The sequence below is a fragment of the Vulpes lagopus genome, chromosome 21 (genome assembly GCF_018345385.1).
Source record: "Vulpes lagopus strain Blue_001 chromosome 21, ASM1834538v1, whole genome shotgun sequence".
In the NCBI taxonomy this organism is placed as follows: Eukaryota; Metazoa; Chordata; class Mammalia; order Carnivora; family Canidae; genus Vulpes; species Vulpes lagopus.
In genome coordinates, this window is record NC_054844.1 from 45,034,205 (window position 1) to 45,047,858 (window position 13,654).

Below are 13,654 nucleotides of genomic sequence, written 5' to 3' on the forward strand. Positions count from 1 at the left end.
AGTCCGGTTCATTCCCCCAAGTATCTGTCTTATTTCCCCGTGGCTGTTATATCGGCTTTGAATGTCCCCAAATATAAGACTTGGTTCCCCTTGTCTGAATTCCTCTAAGCGCCACCAGCATGAAGCTGTTGGGTGACACATCCCAGGACGACAGTTTTATGTTGACAATCAATCACCAACGGGGTATGTTCACTGGTCATGGCTCACGCAGAATTTCTCACTGTCCGGCTCCCTCTTGGGGCCTCTTCCTGGACTTCTCTACTGTCCCCTTCCTGTTGTCCCTTTCTCCTAATTTTTTCACTTTTTCCCCTCACTCGTTCCCGAGACAAGTGTTTGTGGAGTGCCCACCACTTGCAGGGGCTGTCGTGCCCACTGGTTTGTGTATCCGTCCTGGTTTCTTGTTGCCTCTGGGGACCTCACTTTTCCAACAAAACGCATTCAGAGATCCTCAGGGTATATTTTTAGGCAACAGACAAAATAGAACCAAACAAACAAGACAACCCTCTGCCTCTGGGGTGGAAGTTGTCTCTCTTCTTTAAGACAAGAGATCTACGGTCAGTTATTTATTTATTTTTATAAATTTATTTTTTATTGGTGTTCAATTTGCCAACATACAGAATAACACCCAGTGCTCATCCCGTCAAGTGCCCCCCTCAGTGCCCGTCACCCAGTCACCACCATCCCCCGCCCTCCTCCCCTTCCACCACCCCCAATTCGTTTCCCAGAGTTCGGAGTCTCTCATGTGCTGTCACCCTCACTGATATTTCCCACTCATTTTTCCTCCTTTCCCCTTTATTCCCTTTCACTAATTTTTATATTCTCCAAATGAATGAGACCATATAATGTTTGTCCTCCGATTGTACAGTTATTTTTGTCGTGGAGTTTTCTTACTCTCTGAGGTCTATAATCAGGGTGAAGCCACAAGGGGTGTGCGTGTGTGTGTGTGTGTAAGGGGTGGGGAGAGCAAGCAAGGCCTCACTGAAGGGGGACGTGGTTCCCTGGCAGTGGCAGACCCTGCAAGTTCACCGCAAGGTTCCGACGTGGAGCCGCAGGGCTTACTGCCCCTGCCCTCCAGGCTCCCTGTGAATTCTTCGCTGGGACAGGTGCTCTGTAGCTGATTTTATGTGGGAGGCAAGGGGCTCTGGGCAGAGGGGGGTAGGCCGTGTCGTTGACCGACTGCTGGTGGAGGGGTATGGGAGGGCTTCTGGGCGGGGAGTGGAGTGGGATCCAGGAGATTTCTGCATGTCCTTTCCGGACAGCTCGGGAGCAGGGGCCGGGCAGGCGGGAGCAGCGTGGGGCAGTAGAGCCGTGCTGTGAGCTCACCTCAGGAGGGCCAGGACCCTGCTCAGGAGGCAGCGGAGCACACGTGTGTGCTAGGGCATCTCTGTTAGAGGTATGGGTATATTGGGTATCTGTTTATATGCACAAGTTATATGTTTAATTTAATTTAATTTTAACTTTTCTGGGCCAGTCTTGGGGGAAGAAGTGCCTCAAGGAGCAGGGCAGGTATTAGAAACGACAAATACCCACCATTTGCTTCAACGTGGATGGACCTGGAGGGTATGATGCTGAGTGAAGTAAGTCAATCGGAGAAGGACAGACATTATATGGTCTCATTCATTTGGGGAATAAAAATAGTGAAAGGGAATAAAGGGGAAAGGAGAAAAAGTGAGTGGGAAATATCAGAAAGGGAGACAGCACATGAGAGACTCCTGACTCTGGGAAACGAACTAGGGGTGGTAGAAAGGGAGGTGGGTGGGGGGTGGGGGTGACTGGGTGACGGGCACTGAGGGTGTCACTTGACGGAATGAGCACTGGGTGTTATGCTGTATGTTGGCAAATTGAACACCAATAAAAAAATAAATTTATTATTAAAAAAAAAAGGAGCAGGGCAGGTCATGGGAGCTGGATGAAGGAATGTAACAACTCCGCAGCCCCAGGGGAGCCTTCCAACAGGGTCAGGGCTGAATCCGAAGGAGACTGATTCATGCAGGTTCCCGGCGTGCCACTGGCCCTAGGGGCATTCCAGGCTGAGAGCTTGGAGCTGTGTGTGCTGCTTATGGAGGGGACGCAGGGTAGCGGACTTGGAAAACACCTTCTCCTACAGGGTCCCCGTCTCCACCACTGCCCACTCCTCCTCCCCAGCCTGCTTCCTCCATGACCTTTGGAGAGTGCGCTGCAGGGCCAGAGCAAAGCCAAAATAAATACCAGATGGGTTGGCACGGGAGCCTGGGAAACACCTGCCAAGGGACAAAGCAAATGCCCTCAGGTAGCAGCAAGAGACGCTCAGTGGGTCTGGGGCCAGGTGAAGGATAGAGGGACAAAGGCAACTGAAGGAGGGCCCTTGTGGCAAAGGGATCTGAGCCCTGCCCGGGTCCCTGAGAACTGAGGGGACCTGCACAGAGCAGAGCGTGTTTGAACGAGTCAAGAGAGAGGGAAGAGTGGGGCTGAGCATGGGTGGGTGGGCAGAGACCCGTGACGAGATGGAGACACACGCACCGGGAGACAGGGAGGGACCAGGCGGGAGAGGGAGACGTCCGTGTAGAGTGGGAGACTCTGAAAGAGATGATGAAGGGACTGTCCTAGAAACCGCCCCTCCTGCTTGAGTTCCTGGGGGGAGACTGGTTGCCCTGGGGGCTGGGGCTCAGGAAGGCCTCCCCAGGGAATGAGGCCCAACTTGGGTGTCGGCCGACCCCCTACCAAGGGCAGGGGCTTTCCCCGGCTCGAGGCGAGAAGTGGCGGCTGGCATGGGGTGCAGCCCCGTTGCTCTGCCCCCGGGAGAGGATGATCTGAAGGTTCAGAGATGCCCCCTCCTCCGGTGGCAAGGAAGCGTGCGTGAGGGAGGCCGGGGCTCACTTGCCCCGGCTGGGGTGGGGGTTGAAATGAGCCCGGTTGTCATCGCGCTCTAAGTGCCAGCCGGGTGCTGGGCCATGAGCGCCTGTGCCCGCGAGGTGTGTCCGGGCACCCGGCACCCGCAGCAGGCCTCTGCGGCCCGGAGACGTGCTCGCTGCGGGGGAAGCGCACAGCTTGGCCAACTCCCCTGTGGACGCCGAAGGTGGGTCCTGCAGGGCCTCCTGGGCAGCCCCCCCCCCCCCCCCCCCCCCCCCCCCCCCCCCCCCCCGTGCCCCAGGGCCGTGTCCTCAACCGCAGGCCCCTCACCAGGCTCCGGTGCTCGCCTTCCTCCTCCCCTTCCGCCGTTCGGCCCTGGTTGCCCACCTCGTCCCACCTGTGTGCTTATCCCGGCCTCACATCCCCTCGGTGTTAAATGACCAGATTTATTTCTATTTTCCAAGTTGGGCCCCGACCCAGGAAGACGGGCCGTCAAAGCAGAAAAGCTCCTCGTAGTCGCGAGCTTCTGTCTTTTTTTTTTTTTGAGCGGAGGGGGCACCGGGTGCAAACAGATACAGGTGCGATTCCAGGAGGTGACGGAGACGGGCACCAGGGAGCCCCCCGGGGGGGAGACCTCTGGGCCGGGCACGTGAGCTGCGACGAGCGAGGGTGCAGGTGTCTGCGGGGGAGCGGGGCAGGCCCGGGGCCTGGGGCTAGACCATGGGGCAGGAAGGCCACGCGGGACACAGGAGGGAGCAGGAGGGCCTGGTGGCAGAGGATGCCGAGTCTGGGGTCCTCGCGGGCCCTCTCGAGGACTTCAGCTTTCACTCTGATGAGGAAAGCCACGCGGGAAGGAGCGATCGGAGCAATGGTGTCGTCTAACTTCCATGTTGAAAGGGTCCTATGGGGGAGAATGGGCTGGGGAAGCAGGGGCAGAGGCGACTCACCCGCCCGGCCGGCTGCCCGTTACAGGAAACCAGGACAGGCTCCCATTTCCCCTGAAGGACATGCAGAGGTGCACGGCTTGGAGCCGGCAGGTTGGCGCACCTGGTCACCTGGTCACCCAGGACGCGCACGTCCCTAGTTTTGCTTCCATCTCCGACCTGGCCGCCAGCCGTCCGGGTGCCCCCCGTTCTCTGAGGCCGCAGCCCCCGGGTGCTCCAGATGCCTTCCTGTAAGGCCTGGCCAGCACGCAGCAAGGGGCGCCACGCTGATTTGATTGCACTGGCCACAACCGACACGGGGCACCCAGCTGTAGGGAGGCCGCAGGCCTCTGTTGCACATATTGCCCAGGTTTTTGGCACCGAGGAAGAAGGGGAGGGTGGGTATTGGGTGGCAGTCAGCATCCTCTCCTGCACAGGTAGGAGGCGCTAGCAGTCATCCAGGGAACAGAGGCGGGTGGCTTGTTCCAGGTGGTAGCGGAGGATGGTCGGACTGTACACTATTCTGAAGGTAAATCTGATAGAATTCTCCAGAAAACTATTTGTTGGTGAGAGAGAGAGAGAGGTTGAGAGGGTGGCGGTGAGGGGAGTGGAGGATGATGATGCCACGTGTTTGGCCTGAGCAGCTCCGAGAATGGCCGTTGCCGTGGCCTGAGCTGGGAAAGACTCCTGAGGGGACCCAGTCGGCGAGGGTAGTGCTGGAAGTCATGAGCGCTGGCTTGGCCGTGTTGAGAGGCCCATTGGACATCTTGGTGGAGACTTCAAACAGGCTGTTTGACGCCTAAGGCTGGAGTTCAGGGGATATTTCTGTATTTCTGGGCGGGATAATATTTAAAGCCAAAAGATTGGATGAGGTTGCCTTGAACATGGAGGCAGAGAGAGAAGAGAGTGAGATCAGGAAGACGGAGGGAATCAACAAAGGAGACAGCAACCGTGACCCGTAAGGGAGCCGGAGAACCACGAGTGGGTGCCTACAGGCCCAGAGGACCCAGTGTCTCAAGGAGGCTGAGATTAATGATGTCATGTGCTGCTGTTGGGTCAGGAAGGGCAAAGTGAGGATTAATCGCCAATCACAAGGTGACTGGTCATCTGGATAAGTTTCCAGGGTAGTGGTAGGACTGCAGTGGGCTCCAGGCAGGACGCGGGAGCATACCGTGGACTAGGGGTTCTGAAGGCCCTTTTCACCACAAAAAGAGGAACCTACATAGAACATGCTTTAAAATTGCACTATTGAGCATCCAAGAAGTCAAAGGATTCTCCAAAGAGAATTTACTCTTTTGGATTCCTTGAATCCAAGAATCAAAGGATTCTTAAGTAAACCGGGAGCGAAGGCCAGAGTGATGCGTGGTCAGTGAGCTGCTCCTTCTTGGCAAGGAGATTCAGGGGAGTCTGAAAATTCAAAGCTCTTGGCTTTAACCATGTCTGCCCACCTATCCCCATTCCAAGATCCTCCTCCTTCCTTACCTTTAGCATAAGAAACCTAGAGGAGGGCAGCCCGGTGGCTCCGTGGTGGAGCGTCTGCCTTCAGCTCAGGGCATGACCCCGGGGTCCTGGGATCGAGTCCCACGTCGGGCTCCCTGCATGGAGCCTGCATCTCCCTCCTCCTGCGTCTCTCCCTCCCTCTCATACATGCATTCTCTCATAAATAAATAAATAACATCTTAAAAAAAAAAAAGAAACCTAGAGGAGTTGAACTTTTAACTGGTGTTGGGACTCTGAAGTCTTTCCAATGAGTCTCTCACTGTGGTCCTCAGTCACATCTTTCCTTTTTTTTTAATATTTATTTTATTTTTTCCTTTTTTTTTAAATAATAAATTTACTTTTTATTGGTGTTCAATTTGCCAACATTCAGAATAACACTCAGTGCTCATCCCGTCAAGTGCCCCGCTCAGTGCCCGTCACCCATTCACCCCCACGCCCCGTCAGCCACATCTTTCCTATGAGTATAGGAAATGGGAAAATCCTTCAAAGTTGCCACGAAGGCTTCTGGTTCTCCACATGTGTTTCCAATTGTAGATTCATAGCCCCCCCCCCCCCCCACTCTTCTAAGTACACATTCTAGCAATGTAAGAAAAACCAGGTGACTTTGGTTTTTAAAAGACCCCATTGTTGTCATGGAAACTAAGTGCCCAAAGCACCTGGTCTCTTGACGCCTTTCTTGCTCTCCAGCTGTACTTTTCCACATATTACCATTTCTGATGACCTGAGTAAAATGATGCAGTGAGCTAAAACACGGATTCTTAGGGCCTCAATTCCCACAGCAAGGAAGGCCGTCGTGTCCTCTGTTGGGAAAACCACCAGCCTTGAGTGACCTGGCTTGGCCAGATGCACAAAACCTAAAAAGAGTAATAAGTGGACAAACTCTAGTTGGAATTCAGTGGATGAATTATATATATAATCACATAATAAATGATTCAACTATAATTGGCTTTTCAACTAGAAGAAAGTAGTTTCTTCTACTTTCTTTTTAAAAAAAAGTAAAAGTAGTTTCTTTTTAAAATAAATTTATTTTTTATTGGTGTTCAATTTGCCAACATACAGAATAACACCCAGAGCTCATCCCGTCAAGTGCCCCCCTCAGTGCCCGTCACCCAGTCACCCCCACCCCCCGCCCACCTCCCTTTCCACCCCCTCCTAGTTCGTTTCCCAGAGTTAGGAGTCAAGAAAGTAGTTTCTTAAATCATCTTATGCATAAAGTACATTCCACATAGTCTAAAAACCTAAAATAAAAAAAATAAAAACCTAAAATATAAAAGAAAACAATAGATGAATATTTAAGAAGATATAAAAATACCTTGGGGAGGGGTGGAAGATACCTTCTCACACAGGGGAGGAAAAACGAGAGAAACTAAGAAAGAAATGAACATTCATGATGACGCACAAATTTAAAAGTTGTATGTGTCAGAAGATACATGTCAAAAGATGGGAGACAGGTCAGAAAATATTTTTTCTTATGCATGTGATATTCAGAGGGTTGCTCTCCACCTTATGAAGAGAATTTCTGAAGATGATAAGAAGTAAAAAAATAGCACCAACCATAAAATGGGCCAAGATTATGAAGAAGAAATCTTTTGAAGGGAAATACAGATTACCCGTGAGAATATAGACACCTTCCCTGCCTCATTAGATAAATGAAAATTAAAGCATCAACGAGGAACTACTCTTCACCACTTTATTGCAAATTTTTTTTTATTGCAAAATTTAAAAAATAGATACCATTGTGCACTGTCAAGTATATGAGGAAACAGACCCTCACGTCATCTTAGTGAGAACATGGCTTGTTGGATGATAATCTGAACATATCTATTAAAATTAAAAATACATATATCATTTGTCCCAGCATTCTGAATTACGGGAATAATTCTACAGAAACAAAGGCATCCATATCCAGGCACAAAATGTATGGACAAGGATATTCGTCACAGACTTGTAGTAGCAAAATACACCTATACATTCAATTTAAAAAAAGGCAAAAAAAAAAGGAAAAGTAAGCCCAAACCACACCAACAGTGTACTAGTGTGTCAAGGGGGGTACTTGTGTAGAGTATGGTGCAATTTCAGTGCAGAATATTATTCAGATGTTAAAAGAATGAAGTGGATCTGGAAGGATGTTTATACTGAATTATTAAGTGGAAAAAGAAAAACAAGGCATGGATGGCACACGAAGTGAGATTTTACGTTTGAAACTAAACAGTCCATATATTATTTTTATATGATCTTAGAGAAAAAGCAAAGAATACATATAAAAATATAAAGCTATTTACATATGGGGCTGGGATTTTGAGAGTCTGTGGGGAATGAGGGGTTTATGACCTTTTCCTATCTCTGGAGTGTTGACTTACTGCGATGAAATGAGCTCCACAAGGACAGCGATTTTGATCTTGTTTATCGCTGCCTCTGTAGCACCTAAGCACATGGCAGCTATGTCGGGTTTATTCAACAAAATTTATTGCATAAATAAACATTTATTATTCCTTTAATTAAAAAAAGGGAAAGCATGTGGGATCAGATGGTGGAGAAAGCAGAGCTGAGTAGAAGTAAGAGAAGTGGGAAGAGTCATGTAGGAAGGAAAGTCCTCTTCCCAGAGAGACCTGGGGGGGACGTTTAATTCAGAATCAAAAAGTCAGGGGGGAGGGGTGGGCCACAGGGTGATTCCGGGGGTAATTAAGCAAATAGCTCTCTGTGGCACAGCTGGGTCACTTCTCCTTCCCCTCATTTGTTCACAGAGTGGCTGGTTCAAGAGTTAGCTTCTGGGCCCAATGGGCCAAGGATCAGCTGTTGTGAGAGGTCGGGGAGGCGGAGCACGACGGGGTCTCCGAAATGGTCACAGGAAAAGAAAAAGAAGAAGTGCGTTATAGGCGACAAGATACACCAAGGCCAGTCCCCGACACCCGAATTGTTGCCAGGTCGCCCGCTGGCTCCCCACCGGCACACCCTCGGCGACTCTGTCATCCCATTTGTGCGAGGACAACACTTGGTTGGCTCCGGGGGACACCGTGCTCCTCGCAGATCCCGAGGATCCAATGCCTGGTGTCTATACGGTCGACCCGGCACCTGGCTTGAAGCAGAGCCAGCAAACATTTGAGGGAAATCAACACCGTAAAGGAGGGCCAAGAACAACCCACCAGGTAACCTAGATACACTAGGGGTGAAACAAAGAAACCTAAACAATTTATAATTCCGATCTTCAGAAAATTTTATGTTACTATAATTAATAAATATTATGAATATACTAATAATATAATAAATTATATAATATTATAAATCAAGGGCTGATCGTAGACAGAGTTCTTATGGATCAAAAAAAATCACTTAGCAAAAGAAAGTTCTAAATAATTGGAAGACATGGCTGCAGAACGAACCGCTGACTTGCAAATCACGGGGCAGCACAGCCCCATAGCATGGACCACAAAGACGAAGGGGTAGGAATTAGGAAGATAAAGGGAAGACTCATGAAGGATAGAGCCAGGAGATGAGATACGTTTGAGGAGAGGTTAGAAGCATGAATCAGAATATGAAGAAGGGGGAGGGAAGGCGGAGAAAAATCTCAGCAGCGAAGAATGAATGATTCTGATCAAAACTGCCTACTGAGGGGAGAAGGCAACGGTGCGGTGACACCGCTGCAGTCTGTGTTGGGGGGTAAGGGTGATAATGTACAAGTTTCCAGAAAAAAAAAATCACAAGCCAAGGAAAGCCAACTGGAACGGCACGAGACTCATTGATAAGATTAGATGCTAGTGGACAAGGAAGCAGAGACTTCTTGGTTTTGGGGAGAAAGAGTTGAGAAATGGAATTTCCGTATTTAGAAAATATCATTGGAAAAAAAAATATCATTGGAAGAACTCGGTACAAAATAACAGGGGACTCATAGGCTATTGGAAAAATTACTCTCAACATATTAAAAATTCAAGGCGGAAGGTGAAGTAGATTACACCAATAGCTAGTAAGCCCTAATTATAATTGATGGTTAAATTTAATAGCAATTATTGTTAATATATTTCATACAATTTCAAAAAACTGATCTCTGTAACAACAGAGTGTACAGTACAATAACCGATCACAATACGAGAGCAACACTTCACTATTACGTAGGAAGGATGGTTGGGAAAGAGGAGATTAAAGGAATGATGCATATTTTGAGGAGAGATCATAGTGTGTAGGGGCTGATATTTATAGAGAAATGCCTTTTTATTATTTATTTATTAGATTTTATTTATTTATTCATGAGAGACACAGAGAGAGAGAGAGAGAGAGAGGCAGAGACCCAGGCAGAGGGAGAAGCAGGCTCCATGCAGGGACGTGGGACTCGATCTCGGGTCTCCAGGATCAGGCCCTGGGCTGAAGGCAGCACTAAACCGCTGAGCCACCCGGGCTGCCCGAGAAATGCCTTTTTAAATAGCTTCGTTAAAAAATTAAATGTCACAGCGAATGGAATGTTTATTCCATTTCAGTTGTCCAATATCCTTTCTTTTTTAAAAATGTTATTTATTTATTTATTTATTTATTTATTTATTTATTTATTTATTTATTATTTTTCCAATATCCTTTCTTCTTTTCTTCTTCTTCCCACAAGGAGCTTGGACATGATGGTGGGAACCCTGGCAGCCACCACAGAACTCTGAGAATGGCAATTATTCTGTGTGACTCGTGGGGCGGAACGAGCAGGAGCCTGGGTCCTGAGGCAGCGGAGCCTGCACCTCCGCTTCGGGCTGCCTGCTCCGGCTTCTTTTACACGTGAGAACGCGCCTTCTTAAGCTTCTCTTATTTTAGTGTTTGTGTCTTAGTCAGCGGCGTCAAATACTCACTGACACGTAGATGCTTGAAACCACCAGGAGAAAAACGGAAACAGCAGCCTAAGACTCAGTGGACCTTGGAAAGGCCAGAAAAGGCATAAAAATGCAAAAAAAGAAGGGAAAAATGGCTCACACGAAATAAACGGCATAGTCACAAAGCAAAATCCAGTTTTATACTTTTTATGAGAGATGCCCTGGAAATACATAGACGTGGGAAGGTTGTACAATAAGGGGATAGATAGTACATGGAAGGGAAACGCGACCGACAGAAAACAAGGTTACCGTGTAAGCGTCAGACACAGCAGACTCAGGGTTAAGATCTTTACGTGGAAAAAAAAATGCTTTTTATATGGGAAAAAAAAGAGGCATGATTCTCAGAACAGTCACAAACTTGTATATACGAAACTACTTTGCACTGGGATGAATAAAATAAAATAAAATCTGTTAAAAATGTAAGGAGGGAACAACATTCACAATAGGGGGCATTAAAAAAACACCCTGAAAAAAAGAAAAAAAACACCCCGAATCATAACACAGAAGGTTTGGGTGCTACGATGAAGATTTCTGATGGCTCTGCACACAACGAACAAAGAATAAACATTATTTTCAATTCCCACAGGGCATTAAATATGGGCCATTGATCAACACTAGGTGCTAAAGGAGATGCCAGTAAATCCCTAAGGTTGAAAATGTACAGGTCACATTTCCTAAAATAATGCAACGTAATTGAACTGAAAACAAAGTCGTAGTCGAAATTTTTTAGCCACCTGGAAAGTGGTTAAAACTGCTTTGAAGGGCAGTTTTCTAGGTGTCTCTTGGTCAAAGGGTCAACCAAGTTGCGGGCTTTTGGGAAGAAACATGAGCACGTCACGTCTTCACATGTGGGTTGCAATCAATGTGGTTCTGAGGATTTTTCATTTTTATGGGTTTTTAAAAAGATTTTAATTATTCATTTATGAAAGACAGAGAGAGAGAGAGAGAGAGAGGCAGAGACCCAGGCGGAGGGAGAAGCAGGCTCCATGCAGGGAGCCTGACGCGGGACTCGATCCCAGGCCTCCAGGGTCATGCCCTGGGCTGAAGGCAGGTGCTCAACCGCTGAGCCACCGGGACGTTCCTGGGTTTTGACTTCAAAATGAGGTATTTTAGGTTCTGGGGAATCACTGGGAGACCCGAGGAACCCTCAGATGTGGGGAGTGGGGGTAATGTGCGGAGCTTCACGAACGGATGGCACGGAGCTTGCCGCAGGGGCAGGAGAGGCAGAGTGAGGTGGGAAGCCGCTGGCGGCCCTGGAGATCGAGGCCGGAGCGAACTCGTGAAGGGGCCAAAGTGTCCCGGTGGCCCCGTTAGGGTGGCGGGAGGAGCGAGGCCTGGGGTAAAGTGTGGATGAAGCAGCTTCTGGTCCCCTTGTGATTCCCGGAGCCCCGGGAGCAGCTGAGACCCGAAGTGCCCCAACCAGGCCAGATAGGGTCCCCCCGTCTTCTGCCTTTGTCACTGAGACGGGAAATTGTCCCGGGTTCTCCCGGGGCTGGTGTGATCCTAAGATAAGGAAAGAGGGCGGCAGGGGTCAGGGGGTGGGCCTGCCTTCAGGGAGGAACGGGACGCAGCCAAGGGATCGGGGCGCCTTCTGGAAGCCAGACACGGCAAGGAAACGTGTCTCCAGGCCCGTGTCGGGCAGCTGCCTTCGGGACCTGAGGCCGGTGCCCCTGGAGCCGCCGCCCCGCACAGTGGCCTCCCGCAGCCCGAGGAGCGGGGCCCAGCGGCCTCATGCAGGCGCCTGTCCCGGGCCGGTCCCCAGTTTGCAGCTGGCCTGGGAGCAAGCCCCGTGGGGCCCTCGCCGGGCGGCCGGGCAGCACCCACAGCAGCAGGGGTGGTGGCCAGGGTCCCCCGCGCTCCCCCCCTCCCTGGGCGCAGGTCACCTGCGCTGGGAGTCCCTGGGCGGCGGGAAGCCACGCTGCTCTCCGAGGCTCACGCTCTTCACCTGCAGGTAAGGAGGTCGGACCAGATTTCTCTCGGGTCGCTGGCGGCTCAGATACTGGCCTGACGTCCCCTCGGACCCCCTGTGCCGCCCCCAGCCTCATACTCCCTTGTGGAGACACCCAGAGGCCCAGACACCCTGACACCCAGAGGCCCAGACACCCCAACACCCTGACACCCTGATACCCAGACACCCAGAGGCCCAGACATCCTGACACCCAGACACCCAGAGGCCCAGACACCCCAACACCCAGAAACCCAGACACCTAGAGGCCCAGAAGCCCAGACACCCTGACAGCCAGACACCCCGACATCCCGACACCCTGACACCCCAACACCCAGACACACAGAGGCCCAGAGGCCCAGACACCCCAACACCGAGACACCTAGAGGCCCAGAGGCCCAGACACCCTGACACCCAGACACCCCGACACCCCGACACCCTGACACCCCAACACCCAGAGGCCCAGACACCCCAACACCCAGACAGACACACAGAGGCCCAGAGGCCCAGACACCCCGACACCCAGACACCAAGAGGCCCAGACACCCAGACACCCCGACACCCTGACCCCCCAACACCCAGAGGCCCAGACACTCCGACACCCAGACACCTAGAGGCCCAGAGGCCCAGACACCCAGACACCCTGACACCCCGACACCCAGAGGCCCAGACACCCTGACACCCTGACACCCAGAGGCCCAGACACCCACACACCCAGAGGCCCAGACACCCTGACACCCTGACACCCAGACACCCAGGCACCCTGACACCCAGAGGCCCAGATACCCACACACCCAGAGGCCCAGACACCTGACACCCTGACACCCCAACACCCAGAGGCCCAGACACCCCGACACCCAAACACCCAGACGCCTAGAGGCCCAGAGGCCCAGAGGCCCAGACACGCAGACACCCCGACACCCCGACACCCAGAGGCCCAGACACCCCGAGGCCCCAAGACAGGCCGTCCAGGGGCGCGAGCCCTGCGCAGACAGCTGTCCTCTGGCTCCTGGCTCCTCTCTTGCCTGGCAGCAGCTCCTGGTGCACGATCCTTTGCACAGGTTGTGTGATTTGCCGTGTTCCCTGGGCTCCTGCTGCTGGGCGGAGGGACCTGTGAGCCGGGTCTGTCCGAGCGCCGAGCGTGGCAGCGAGCTCCTGCTCGGCCGCTGCAGCAGAGGGCACTGCCACATGGCGAGGCCCGCAGCATGCACGCCCGGCGCGGGCTCAGCCTCCAGGGCTCTGCTACCAGCACTTCAAACTGCCTGCAAGGATGGAACGATGCGGGGAGCACCCAGTTACATGCCCACTGTCCAGCCGGATCGGATTTTATTAGCATGTGCGGTTAATTAAAAAATAAACATGTGGACTCAATTGAACCTCGAATCCTCTTCCTTTCGAATCCGAACTAGCCACCCTCTGTAACTGCATATTTATTCCTCTCTGGCATGTTTCTGTTTTTTTTTTTTTAATTGCATAATCGCATGTCCATTAGGATTACAAAATATTGCCTTACAGATTTTAAATTTTATTTTATTTTATTTATTTTTTTTTTTAATTTTTATTTATTTATGATAGTCACAGAGAGAGAGAGAGAGAGAGGCAGAGACACAGGC

The 13,654-nt window shown here is 51.0% G+C and overlaps 1 long non-coding RNA gene across 1 annotated transcript; it reads left to right on the forward strand.

Moving 5' to 3' along the window:
• The first annotated feature begins 1,260 nt into the window (after nt 1-1,260).
• LOC121480320 lies at nt 1,261-10,165 on the forward strand. The gene is made up of 3 exons (XR_005984933.1): nt 1,261-1,393; nt 7,997-8,398; nt 9,844-10,165. It is a non-coding gene; the product is annotated as an uncharacterized LOC121480320 (long non-coding RNA).
• The last annotated feature ends 3,489 nt before the right edge of the window (nt 10,166-13,654 follow it).